The sequence below is a fragment of the Anomaloglossus baeobatrachus genome, chromosome 7 (genome assembly GCF_048569485.1).
Source record: "Anomaloglossus baeobatrachus isolate aAnoBae1 chromosome 7, aAnoBae1.hap1, whole genome shotgun sequence".
NCBI lineage: Eukaryota > Metazoa > Chordata > Amphibia > Anura > Aromobatidae > Anomaloglossus > Anomaloglossus baeobatrachus.
Window position 1 is genome coordinate 90,407,924 of NC_134359.1, and position 15,127 is coordinate 90,423,050.

The window sequence follows — 15,127 nt, forward strand, 5'->3', positions numbered from 1 at the left end:
AACAGCATTAGCTTCATATTATCTCAATCACTTCACATACAATGAAGTCCTTTATTTGCAGACATGGGGCACAGCCATGGGAACTAGATTAGCACCGAGCTATGCTAATCTATGTATGGGATGGTGGGAAGCCCTCTATATTTACCCGCTGGGCGTGCTCCACTCGAATTTGGTCCTATGGCATCACTTCAGTAATGACATTTTCTTCAGTTGGATGAGACTCGAAAAAATTCCTAACGGCAATGAATTCCAGTTATTTAAATTTGAAATTTACTCATCTACACTCAATCCAGGGTCTAATATTTATTGATCAATCCATCATATCTATCAAATCTTATTGGAAACCAGTGGATTCCAATAGTTTGATTTCCTTACCAGTTGCCATTTATCTGCGTGCTAAACAAATATTCATGAGGGACAATTGGAGATTATATGTGAGAATCTGCACACCTTAAAGTGCAATATTTGAATAGAGAATAGAAATCCAATACTCTGAATACAGCAACTATAGAGATAGCATCCGCATCAAGGGATCTATTTTAATCAGTAAGACTATACCTAAAGGCCCAGTCACACTAAACAACTTACCAGCGATCCCAACAACGATACAACCTGATAGGGATCGCTGGTAAGTTGCTAGGAGGTCGCTGGTGAGATGTTACACTAAGCGACGCTCCAGCGATCCCACCAGCAACCTGACCTGGCAGGGATCGCTGGAGCGTCGCTACACGGGTTGCTGGTGAGCTGTCACACAGGCAGATCTCACCAGCAACCAGTGACCAGCCCCCAGCCAGCAGCGCCGCGTGGAAGCGATGCTGCGCTTGGTAACTAAGGTAAATATCGGGTAACCAACCCGATATTTACCTTGCTTACCAGCGCACACCGCTTAGCGCTGGCTCCCTGCACACCTAGCCACAGTACACATCGGGTTAATTACCCGATGTGTACTCTGCTACGTGTTCAGGCAGCAGGAGCCGGCTTCTGCGGACGCTGGTAACCACGGTAAACATTGGGTAACCAAGAAGCCCTTACCTTGGTTACCCGATATTTACCTTCGTTACCAGCGTCCGCCGCTCTCACACTGCCAGTGACGGCTCCCTGTTCCCTGCACTCCTAGCCACAGTACACATCGGGTTAATTACCCGATGTGTACTGTGGCTATGTGTGCAGAGAGCAGGGAGCCGGCACTGAGAGCGGCGGATGCTGGTAACGAAGGTAAGGGCTTCTTGGTTACCCAATGTTTACCGTGGTTACCAGCGGCCGCAGAAGCCGGCTCCCTGCTCACTGCACATTTAGTTGTTGCTCTGTCGCTGTCACCCACAGCGATTTGTGCTTCACAGTGGGAGAGCAACAACTAAAAAATGGTCCAGGACATTTAGCAACAACCAACGACCTCACAGCAGAGGCCAGGTTGTTGCTGGATGTCACACACAGCAACATCGCTAGCAACATCGCTGCTACGTCACAAAAGTTGTTCCTTAGCAACGATGTTGCTAGCGATGTTGCTTAGTGTGACGTGGCCTTTAAAATAACACCGCAAGCTCTCTAAAAGAAGAATTGGCCAAAATTCCAATCATTACTCAATATAATGCTGAAGTTGGCCCTTTGAAAAAACTGGTGAAGACCTTTTGGCCCATTTCAAAATAAGATCCGCTGATTTGGGTATACATAACATCATTTCCAAAATATGTGTTCCGTAAAGCCCGAGATATAGGAAATTTAGTGTCCCCTACTGTACAAGTAGAAATGTCCCACAATAATAAGCAACAACCTATTAAATTTCTTCATAAATGATAACACTAAAAACAGCTGGCCAAACCGGTCCACTGTAAAAGTTTTTTTGTTTTTTTTTTTTAGATGTGGGAAATGTTATGGGTGCAAATGCACACTGGGCACCAAGAAAACTACTTGTACAATATCCAACTCCATCGGTGCGGTTAGTTTCCCCATCAACCAGTGTATCACGCCCCTCACTATGGACATTATGTACAACATCATCTGTCAAGGTGACAATATTTACATGTGCTGAACAAACCATATGATGTCCACACGTATCCGTGCACATTTTTATGAAATAAATAGGGGTTTTAAAGGACTATCCCAACATTTTTTTTCTCAAACACAATTGCTCCCTCAAACAGATCCCACTGGACTGAAGGGGGTGGATTTTATTGAAAAACGGTCTAGAGCAGAATATTACATAGCAAAAACCTGCTGACAGATTCCCTTTAAAGCTGCCATATTACTGTCCATTATAGAGCAACTATCAGCCTTCTTTTTTGCATTAAACCATATACATATATGCAATTTCTGCAATTTTAAATGTAAATTAAGATATATATGTTGTATATACAATGTGTAACATGCTATATAGATTTCGATTTAATAATTTTCATGATGATCATCAATTTATATGATACGAATATTTTGATGATATGCTGTATATTGATACATTTAGTAGATCTTATTTCTTAGGGTATTAAACAGGTACATGTTATCAAGACACTGCATAACTGAAGCAGCAATTTTCATTGCAATGTCCATTAAAGCAGCGCCAAGTCCTTAGGGAATGTATTCAATAGAAACATTTTTTTGTATTTTCAATTAATTTATTGGTGAGGAAGCAACCTTTGATGACAGACACAAAGTTAAAGGGAATCCGTCAAGTGATTTTATAGTACAAAACTAATGGCATCCTGGAATAGGGCTTGGGCAGCCCCCTACAGAATCAGTAACTTGTATTGCTCTACCTTCTTCTGCTATCTTGCTGTAAGCCCCAGAGCATTCAGTGTCGCAATCCTGCTAGTCAAGCATATGTAAATTTAAATTGAATATGCACTGCTCCCCACGCCCACTTGTCCTGTGCTGGGATTAGTGATAATAAAAAAATCTTCACTGTCATTTAATATCACTGCCGGGAGGTGGGCGTGGGAAGCAGTGCATATCCAGTTTAAATTTACATATTCTTGACTAGCCAGCATGTGACATTGAATTCTCCAGAGCTTACAGCAAAATAACAGAAGAAGGTAGAGCAATAAAAATGATTGATCCCAAAAGGACTGCTCAAGCCCTATTCCAGAATATCATTAGTTTTGTACTAGAAAATCATCTGACAGATTCAATTTAATAAATACCCCCCTTTCTTTAGCTCAGGAATCACTCATCTAATGCCTCAACAATCAAAATTGCTGGCATTTAAAGAATTAATATAGTCATGAGTAATAGATGTGCATTAGTGTTGAGCGAGTAGTTAACTATTCGTACTCACTATGCTGTTAGCGAGTACTGTCCACCACTCGCATATTCGTTACGAGTAGCGGCGCAATGTAAGTCAATGGGAAATACTCGCCAAGTATCGAGTAATCCGAAAACTGTACTATTCGCTACTCGCATGAAAAGTATGGCTTTCAGGTTACTCGCTACTTAGCGAGTATTTCCTATTGACTTACATTGCGCCCGCTACTCGTAACAAATATGCGAGTAGTGGTAGTACTCACTAATAGCATAGTGAGTACGAATAGTTAACTACTAGCTCAACACTAATGTGCAGATATAGTTACATGTGACGGCGCGAATACAGCCTCCTCTGAAGAAGGAACCAGCGGGTTGTGAAACGCATCAGAAATTGCATGAGTGGGGGCGTGGCCTGGATGGCTATGTGAGGAGACGTGTCTCTGGAGTTCTCCTGCAAACACCCACAATAAATACCTGAACACCACTGTTATCGCTGCCTCAGCCGGCTGTCTGGAAGATAAGGTGGTGGGGACTTGTCTGGGGTGAGTCTGGTAGATCCAGAGCGGTGCCATGGTCCGTCGCAGGCAGAAAAATACTGGAGGCGGGAAAGTCCCCAGCTCTCAAGATGGTGCCATGATAAGGGAGGACACTGAAAAAGCCAATAAAGCCTGTCAGCAGAGGATGCAGGTTGCTGCAAGGCTGCAGAAGTTTGCTTGGAATTCAGAGAGATCCCTGCAGCATACAGATAACAGAGGTGAGGAGGAGGAGTGGATAGACGCTGCCAGTTCTGATGAGATGGGGATGGTGAAGAGCAGCAAGATAATACACTGGAGGTGGAGAAAGCACATAGTGCAGAGGAGGCTACAGAAAACCCCACTCTAAAGGACGTTTTTGCAGTGGTGTCCTTTTGTAAACAAGCTCTGACTACCCTGACAAAACAAGTTACAGGAATACAGGCAGAGGTGGCTGTCATTAAGACCTCAAAAAAGCTGACCTGAGAACAGGAGCTGTGGAAGAAAGAGTTGGGATAACAGAGGATCATATCACAAAACTACAAAAAAGTCTGAAAAAACCATTTGCACAGCAGATAGCTGAAATCATGGCAAAAAACGATGACTTAGAGAATCGCTCTAGAAGGAATAACATCAGGATTGTTGGCATCCCTGAGAAAGCGGAAGGAAGAAACCCCACTGAATATGTAGAAGGCTGGCTCAGGGGGGAAAATTGGTCCTGATGCCTTATCCAAGCTATATGCTGTGGAACGTGCACACAGAGTCCCGATGCAGCCACAGCCAGCAGGCAGGGGCCCTCGCACTATGCTAGTCAAGCTCCTTAATGACAGGGACACTATACTGCGAAAGGCAAGAGACATGGAGGATCTTATGATTGACGGCCAGAGAATTTCCATATACCCGGACTACTTCATTTCTGTTCAAAAGCTACGTAAGCTACGTTTTACTGGAGTAAAGAGGCACCTGCGAGAGATTGCGGTGCAATACTCAATGATGTTCCCGGCAAAGCTAAGAGTGACGGCGTTGGAGCGGGTGCACTTTTTTACAACTCCGGAGGAAGCCATGCAGTGGTTGGACGCAAACGAAAAGCGGATCCGTGTGAAGAAATGAGCTGACTGTCTGAATCTGCAGTATATTGGAGAAGGCCGGCTGAGGCTCTACGACATCCTTAGGAGCTTACAGGGGACCCTTCTTGTTGCGAAGGGTTTTATGTGAGCTTCGCAGGACATGGGGACTGCCTAATTAGGCGTGGTGGTGTTTATAATTTGAGATTCCAGTTTAATTACTGTTCGCCATTTTACTGTTATATTGGTTGAGTGGAATATGATTATACATAGAAAGGGTGTGAGTGGAGAATTGTTGGAAAAGGGACGACTTTCAAAATGTGTCTAAGAGGGGAAGGTGAGGGAGGTGGGGAGGAATTTAGTAGGGATTCTGGACCAGGTTTGGAAAACCCGATGCTTCACAGGAGTACTCAAAAACAGGAGGTGGTGGGGAGCAGGAGGGGGGAGAGCAGGGGGTGAGGGGGGAAAGGGGTAGGGTAGAAGTAGCATGGGGAGATACTACAAGGTTTGATGGTTTTACTGGGTGGGATAATGGGGGATAGAATTAATGTGTTGAGTTGGAATATTAGAGGGCTATCAGATAGGTCTAGGAGACATACAGATAGGGACTTTAGATTGTGAGCCCCAATGGGGACAGTGTTCCTGATTTATGTAAAGCGCTGCGGAATATGTTAGTGCTATATAAAAATAAAGATTTTGATTTTTTTAGGAGAGCGGCAATAATTAAATATGTTCAAGACCAGAATACGTCAGTAATATGTCTACTAGAAACGCATCTAACAAAGGAGACAACATATGTTTTAAATAAGAGATGGGTGCAGAAGGCATATCACTCCACCTTTTCCAACTATGCAAGTGGTGTATCACTGCTGATCTATAACTCTGTGCAATATGAAGAGATAGAAGTGTATGTGGATAAAGAGGGACAGTGTGTAGCTTTCAAGTGTAAAATATTTGGCAGACTCATGTGTTTAGCTGCAATATATATACCACCTCCATATATGTGCACCAAAGTAAGGGAGATAAGGGAGTTCTCTGAGAAGGGGGGAGTAATCCCTTTTTTACTGGTGGGGGACTTCAATAATGTGATAGACCTGTACTGGGATAGGAGTAGTAGACCTCCAGGTATTCAGGATAGTTGTATGACTTCGTTTGGCACTCTTATTGGGGAACTTGGAATGGTGGATGCCTGGCGAGTGAGGAATGGGGGGGTATCATGCTTCTCTTGTTATTCGGCTTCACATAACACTCTGTCCCGCATTGACATGGCTCTAGCTAGTGATCTGATGGACGCAATGATAGGCGAAGTGCAATATTTGACAAGAGTGATTTCAGATCATAGCCCGATTCTAGTGTCCATGCGACGGGGGACCCTGAAAGGGGGAAGGATGGGAGAGTGGAAGCTAAATCCAGCATGGATCCGTCATATTAATATGGGGAATATAGAACAGGATCTCGGAGAATTCTTTATCCACAACGAGGGTAGTACTGGTCCCCTGGTGGTATGGGATGCGATGAAGGCATACCTCAGGGGGCTCCTGTTCAGGGATATCTGTAGACGTAAAACACAGACGAGGCTGGATGAGAAAAATAGCCTGGAGGCCTTAGATAAGGCGGAGCTGAAAGCAATTCGGAGTAATACTACGGACTCGAAGCAAAATCTTAGGCAGGTGCATGAACAGGTTAATAAGATGCTTTTGGAGAAGGCGGTAAGGAAGCAGGCATTCCAAAAATTGCATTTTTATGAAGAGGGAGAAAAAGTTGGTCATCTATTATCGGTCATAGCTGCAGCTCAAAGGAGTAGTTCATTTGTGCATGGTATGGACACGGTGGAGGGGACACAGCTCACTGGGGTTGAGGAGATCCTTGGGGTCTTTAAAGATTTCTATCGCACGCTATATTCGTCTAGCGGAGAGATGAGGGTGGAAGAGGTGGACTCATTTCTTGAGCGAGGTGAGCTTTCTGTGTTGTTTGTGGCGGATAGAGATAAATTGGAGTCACCTATTACTATTGATGAACTGGAGGACGCTCTGCATGGCATGAGCAATGACAAGGCACCGGGAGCAGACGGGCTACCGGTTGAAATTTATAAACAGTTAGAAGAAATCCTATTACCCAAACTATTGAAAGTCTTTGAGGTGGCGGAGGGGGTAGGTGTATTGCCTGAATCTATGAGAGAAGCAATAATAGTAGTAATTCCTAAAGAGGATAAAAATCCGAGGCTTCCAGACTCATATAGACCAATCTCGTTATTAACAGCGGACGTGAAGCTTCTGGCTAAGGTGTTGTCAAACCGGCTGACTGGAGTTATATCTAACCTAATACATACGGATCAATCAGGGTTCATGGCCAATAGGTCGACAGCTGCTAATATCAGGAGATTATATCTTAATCTACAGTTGCCGCCTGACAACCCTGGTTGAGGGTGATCGCTTCGCTAGATGCCCAGAAAGCGTTCGATAGTGTTTAGTGGGGGTATCTGTGGAAAGTGTTGCAGCATATGGGTTTTGGCCCACGGTTTGTAAAGTGGGTGCAGCTGTTGTATAATAGGCCTACTGCTAAAGTTAGAGTTAATAGTATGACCTCCGCAGAGTTCGAGTTGCATCGGGGAACGAGGCAGGGCTGCCCACTATCGCCGCTCCTATTTGCTATTGCAATAGAGCCTCTGGCTGCGGCCATTAGGAAATCAAAGTAGATCCATGGCTTTAGATATGGGCATTTAGAGGAGAAAATAGCTCTTTATGCTGACGACTTATTACTTTTCTTGGGGGATCCATCAGCCTCATTGGATCATGCCATGCAGATAATAAATTTGGAGAAGTTTCGGGACTGACCATTAACTGGTCTAAATCGAGCCTCTTTAAAGTGGATGGGGAAGTAACCTGGACAAATGATGATACTGGGGCTAACAAATTGAAGAGTGTGGACGAATTTAAATATCTAGCTATCCAGATATCTCTAGCAGTAGAAAAATACATACAGGTGAACTTATGGCCGCTTCTTAAAAAATTGAGAGCCAAAGTGGATGCCTGGAACAAGCTACATTTGTCAGTTGTTGGAAGGGTTAATTTACTAAAGATGGTATTAATGCCTAAACTCCTATACATACTGCACAATGCCCCTGTCTGTATTTCAAAGAAAAGATTTAAAGGGATAAACTCGCTGTGTAGAGACCTGGTGTGGGGTAAAAAGCAGCCTGGTGGCTATACTGCAGTTGGAGGGTATTCTAAGGCGGGCTTTGCACACTACGACATCGCAGGTGCGATGTCGGTGGGGTCAAATTGAAAATGATGTACTTCTGGCATCGCATGCGACATCGTAGTGTGTAAAGGTTCGATGATACGATTAACGAGCGCAAAAGCGTCGTAATCGTATCATCGGTGCAGCGTCGGCGTAATCCATAATTACGCTGACGCGACGGTCCGATGTTGTTCCTCGCTACTGCAGCAGCACACATCGCTGTGTGTGAAGTCGCAGGAGCGAGGAACATCTCCTATCGGCGTCACCGCGGCTTCCGTAGGATATGCGGAAGGAAGGAGGAGGGCGGGATGTTTACATCCCGCTCATCTCCGCCCCTCCGCTCCTATTGGCCGCCTGCCGTGTGACGTCGCTGTGGCGCCGCACGACCCGCCCCCTTAATAAGGAGGTGGGTCGCCTGCCAGAGCGACGTCCCAGGACAGGTGAGTCCATGTGAAGCTGCCGTAGCGATAATGTTCGCTACGGCAGCTATCACAAGGATATCGCAGCTGCTACGGGGGCGGGGACTATCGCGTTCGGCATCGCAGCATCGGCTTGCGATGTCGCAGCAAGCAAAGTACCCCTTAGTGTGTACTAAATGGGATGTAGTATCGGGGAGGAGTGTTGCTGCCGGGGAAGGGGGCGGGAGGGGGAGTTAAAGGGGTAATAGATATGATAAACTTAATTTGGATGCCGATTTATTATTCTGTTGTATGTATTCTGTTTTAATAAAAAAGTATCTGATTAAAAAAAAAAAAGAAATTGCATGAGTGGCTTATTCATACTGCCAGGAATGCCATTGGCCAGAGCATCCTATCCATTACATCGCACACTTGCACGCGATATAATTGACCAATATACTTTATTCTTTTATACTTCTGTCACCATCTGCTGAACACTCAGGATTTCACGCATTGCCCTTCTATTCTAACACGTGGACTACCACACCACAGGGAGGTACCATTGCAACATCAGATGTAATCCATTTATGCATCAGAATATCAGTATATATCTGTACCTTATATACCAGATCCAGACTATAAAACTAAGCATATTATACTCGAAAATATTACCAAGTTTCAACAAACAAATATCAATTTGCATAGGATTTGTTAGAACCAGGAAATATATGGTATTATCGCACATTTATTTGCCATTTCCACTGGAACATTGGTCCTTGATTATATGTGTACCATCCATTATTTTATGTGCACTTTGTACTGTGGGCTATGTTTAGAACAGATGTATTTACTTCTATTGTGTTTATCATGAAAAAGCAACGTTGTCGTTTTTGTTTTGTACAGTGTTGGTTGAATGGAATAATGTGAGAGTTTTATACAGTGCCTACAAGTAGTATTCAACCCCCTGCAGATTTAGCAGGTTTACACATTCGGAATTAACTTGGCATTGTGACATTTGGACTGTAGAGCAGCCTGGAAGTGTGAAATGCACTGCAGCAAAAAAGAATGTTATTTCTTTTTTTATTTTTTTTTTTTAAATTGTGAAAAGTTTATTCAGAGGGTCATTTATTATTCAATCCCTCAAACCACAAGAATTCTGTTTGGTTCCCCTAAAGTATTAAGAAGTATTTCAGGCACAAAGAACAATGAGCTTCACATGTTTGGATTAATTATCTCTTTTTCCAGCCTTTTCTGACTAATTAAGACCCTCCCCAAACTTGTGAACAGCACTCATACTTGGTCAACATGGGAAAGACAAAAGGTGCATTCCAAGGCCATCAGAGACAAGATCGTGGAGGGTCACAAGGCTGGCAAGGGGTACAAAACCCTTTCCAAGAAGTTGGGCCTACCTGTCTCCACTGTTGGGAGCATCATCCGGAAGTGGAAGGCTTATGAAACTACTGTTAGCCTTCCACGGCCTGGACAGCCTTTGAAAGTTTCCACCCGTGCCGAGGCCAGGCTTGTCCGAAGAGTCAAGGGAAAATCAGGACCCAGAGGTAGGTAGCTGGGTAACAGTAGAAGAAGAGGTAGGGGAAAAAGTGTCAGGGAGCCTAGTCCTGACCTGGCACAACCTAGTAAATATGCCTGTTTGGCTGATATTAGGAATGAAGGGCCTGGACTAGGGTCACTACAGCAGGATGTTGCTCCTAGCAACCAGGAAAACAACTGCTGTAGGAAGGAGGGAAATAGGAGTGCAGCAAAGCCCAGACAGATGTTGGTGGTAGGGGACTCTATAATTAGGCGGACAGACAGGGTCATCTGTCGCCGAGACCGTGAATGCCGAACAGTGTGTTGTCTGCCGGGTGCTCGGGTTCGGCATATTGTGGATCGGATAGACAGATTGCTGGGTGGGGCTGGGGAAAACCCAGCGGTCATGGTGCACATTGGTACTAATGACAAAGTTAGAGGCAGGTGGAAGGTCCTTAAAAATGATTACAGGGAACTAGGAGAGAAGCTGAAGTCCAGGACCTCCAAGGTGGTGTTTTCAGAAATACTACCGGTGCCACGAGCGTCACTAGAAAGACAGCGGGAGCTTAGGGAGATAAATATGTGGCTTAGAAATTGGTGCAGGAAGGAAGGGTTCGGGTTCATGGAGAACTGGGCCGACTTCTCAGTCGGCTACAGGCTCTACGGTAGGGACGGGCTGCACCTCAATGGGGAAGGTGCAGCTGTGCTGGGGGAGAAAATGGTCAGACGGATGGAGGAGCTTTTAAACTAGGATCGGGGGGGGGAGGGAGGGTAGTGGAGCAAATAAGGGGATAGATAGAGCAGATAGAGACAGGGAGACGGTAGGGGTCAATGAAGGATTAGGGGGGGATGGGACATACAAGGAACGTAGGGAGGCTAGGAGTAATAAAGGTGTTAATAGGATTAAATGTCTACTGGCAAATGCAAGAAGTCTTGCAAACAAAATGAATGAATTGGAGACTCTTATGTCAACCATGGATTATGATGTGGTGGGCATTACGGAAACCTGGCTGGATGAAAGCCATGACTGGGTGACAAACATACAGGGTTATAGTACATTTAGGAAGGACAGGAAAGGCCAAAAAGGTGGTGGGGTGTGTATATTTATTAAATCTAACCTAAAACCTGTGTTGTATGATGACATTGAGGGGAACAGCAACAATGTAGAGTCAGTATGGGTAAATGTACATGGGGAGGGGAATAATGGAAAAATGCTAATTGGAGTTTGCTATAAGCCTCCTAACATACCTGAACAAATAGAGGGTGAAATGCTGGAACAAATTGAAAAGGCAGCTAATAATAATAATCGGGTTCTTATTATGGGGGATTTCAACTATCCAGACATTCAGTGGGACATAGAATCTTCTGGTTCTGCTAAAAGCTGTAAGTTCTTATCTACCATTCAAGACCATTTCCTCTCTCAGATGGTAGGTGAACCGACCAGGGGAGATAATTTGCTAGATCTGGTCCTGTCAAATAGACCGGATACAATTTCAGATCTACAGGTCCGGGAGCACTTGGGCACCAGCGATCATAATATGGTAAGCTTCAACATAATTGTCAATAGAACATTTCAAAGGGGGAATGCTAAAACCTGGAATTTTAGGAAAGCTGATTTCAACAAATTAAGGGAAGAGCTTAAATGTGTAGATTGGGACAAAGTCATGGTAACTGGGGATACCGAACATAAATGGGGTAAGTTTAAGGATATACTACTAGAGTCCTGTAAAAAACGTATACCCTCTGGTAATAAAATGTCCAGGAATAAAAAGAAACCACTATGGATAAATAAGACTGTACAAAGTATAATAAAACAAAAACAAAGGGCATTTAAAATCTTAAAGGCTGAGAATACAGAAATAGCATTTCAGAAGTATAAAGATATCAATAGGAAATGTAAAAAAGAAATCAAACAAGCAAAATTAGCTACTGAAACAAATAATCGCCAATGACATTAAAATAAATCCCAAAATCTTTTATAAATACATTAATGCCAAAAGGAAAACAAAGGATAGTATCGGCCCCTTAAAATATAATAACAAGTTAGTTATAGAGGACAAACAAAAGACTGAGATATTAAATAGGCATTTCTCATCTGTATTCACCAAGGAACTGACCGTACCAGGGATCATTCAACAAGTGAAAAATCAAAGTTCACCACCCGATATAATTAATTTAACACAAGATGAAGTACGCCTACGTCTGAGTAAATTAAACATTGACAAATCCCCAGGGCCAGATGGCATTCATCCACGAATATTGAGGGAATTGAGCTCCGTAATCGACAGACTGCTGTATCTCATCTTTTTAGACTCACTTGTAACAGGGTTGGTGCCTCAGGATTGGAGGATTGCTGATGTGGTACCGATATTTAAGAAAGGTAAGAGGGTAGATCCAGGCAACTACCGTCCAGTAAGCCTGACATCAGTAGTATGCAAAGTTTTTGAGGGCATTTTAAGGGCTGACATGCAAAAATATATTGCAGAAAATAATATGATAACTGACAAACAGTATGGATTCATGAAAGATAAGTCGTGTCTAACCAACCTGTTGGGGTTCTATGAGGGGGTAAGTTCAAACCTGGATATTGGTAATGCAGCTGATGTGATTTATTTGGACTTTGCAAAGGCATTTGATACTGTACCACATAATAGCCTTATACTAAAGCTCCAGAAGCAAGGACTAGGGGACACAATATGCAACTGGGTAAGGAATTGGCTAAAAGATAGGAAACAAAGAGTAGTCATAAATGGTACATTCTCTAAATGGGCTATAGTCAGCAGTGGGGTGCCGCAGGGATCTGTGCTTGGACCGATTCTTTTTACTCTCTTTATTAATGACCTTGTGGATGGGATTGATAGTACAGTGTCAGTCTTTGCCGATGACACCAAACTATGTAGGATATTAAAAACTGACCTGGATAGTACAATATTACAAAAAGATCTGGATAAGATGTCAGAATGGGCAGATACTTGGCAAATGAGATTTAATGTTGATAAATGTAAAGTAATGCACCTAGGACGGAGTAATCCTATAGCTGCGTATACATTAAATGGAAGTAAACTCGGGACTACAGAACAGGAGAAGGACTTGGGTATTCTCATTACAAATAAGCTGAGCAGCAGCACTCAATGTCAAGCAGCAGCTGCTAAAGCAAACAAGATTTTAGGGTGTATAAAAAGAGAGATTAGATCCCGTGATCCCAACGTATTGTTACCCCTCTATAAATCACTTGTAAGGCCACATCTGGAATACGGGATCCAGTTTTGGGCTCCACATTTTAAAAAGGACATTCAGAAGTTAGAGTCAGTTCAAAGGCGGGCAACTAGACTATTACAAGGAATGGAAGGCCTCCCATATGATGACAGGTTGAAAAAGTTAGATATGTTTAGCTTAGAAAAAAGACGTCTCAGAGGAGATCTCATTTATATGTATAAATACATGTGTGGTCAATATAAAGGACTGGCACATGACTTATTTCTTCCAAAGACAGTACTAAGGACCAGGGGGCACTCACTGCGAGTGGAAGAAAAGCGATTCCGACACCTAAATAGGAAAGGGTTCTTTACAGTTAGAGCGGTCAGACTGTGGAATACACTACCACAAGAGGTAGTAATGGCAGATACTATAACAGCTTTTAAAAAAGGGCTGGATGATTTCCTCAGTACACAAAACATTGTTGGTTATAAATGACTTAGTGACTAAATGTAGAACTGGTGGAGGAAGGTTGAACTAGATGGACCTAGGTCTTTTTTCAACCTAAGTAACTATGTAACTATGTAAGGAAGGAGCTCCGGGAAGATCTCATGGCAGTGGGGACATTAGTTTCAGTCAATACCATAAGTAACGTACTCCACCGCAATGGTCTCCGTTCCAGACGAGCCCGTAAGGTACCTTTACTTTCAAAGCGTCATGTCAAGGCTCGTCTACAGTTTGCTCATGATCACTTGGAGGACTCTGAGACAGACTGGTTCAAGGTTCTCTGGTCTGATGAGACCAAGATCGAGATCTTTGGTGCCAACCACACACGTGACGTTTGGAGACTGGATGGCACTGCATACGACCCCAAGAATACCATCCCTACAGTCAAGCATGGTGGTGGCAGCATCATGCTGTGGGGCTGTTTCTCAGCCAAGGGGCCTGGCCATCTGGTCCGCATCCATGGGAAGATGGATAGCACGGCCTACCTGGAGATTTTGGCCAAGAACCTCCACTCCTCCATCAAGGATCTTAAGATGGGTCGTCATTTCATCTTCCAACAAGACAACGACCCAAAGCACACAGCCAAGAAAACCAAGGCCTGGTTCAAGAGGGAAAAAATCAAGGTGTTGCAGTGGCCTAGTCAGTCTCCTGACCTTAACCCAATTGAAAACTTGTGGAAGGAGCTCAAGATTAAGGTCCACATGAGACACCCAAAGAACCTAGATAACTTGGAGAAGATCTGCATGGAGGAGTGGGCCAAGATAACTCCAGAGACCTGTGCCGGCCTGATCAGGTCTTATAAAAGACGATTATTAGCTGTAATTGCAAACAAGGGTTATTCCACAAAATATTAAACCTAGGGGTTGAATAATAATTGATCCACACTTTTATGTTGAAAATTTATTAAAATTTAACTGAGCAACATAACTTGTTGGTTTGTAAGATTTATGCATCTGTTAATAAATCCTGCTCTTGTTTGAAGTTTGCAGGCTCTAACTTATTTGCATCTTATCAAACCTGCTAAATCTGCATGGGGTTGAATACTACTTGTAGGCACTGTAGTTTGGCCGTTCTGAAAGTGGCAATACCAATTATGTGTACTTTTTTTTTATCACAAAGGCTAGGTTAGTGGGGAAACGTGTTTTCATGCCGTACACTTTTTTTCTGTTTTACATTTTTATATTAACTTTTTTTTTTTACTTCTTCCACATAGTCACATGTCAGTTGTTCAATGACTGTGGCTGTTGGATACTGCTATAAGCAGGGTCTAACAGGCAATCAGATGACCTTAGGTTAACATAGCAACAAATCAGCACCTGCTATTGTGATAGCGAGAGGCCAAATTTGGCAAAGGGGATCCTTTTAACCCCTTTTTAACCATTTAGATATCGCTATCACGATTGACAAGGGTAGTTAAGAGGCTAATCGGCCCCAATCAATCCCAAAACCA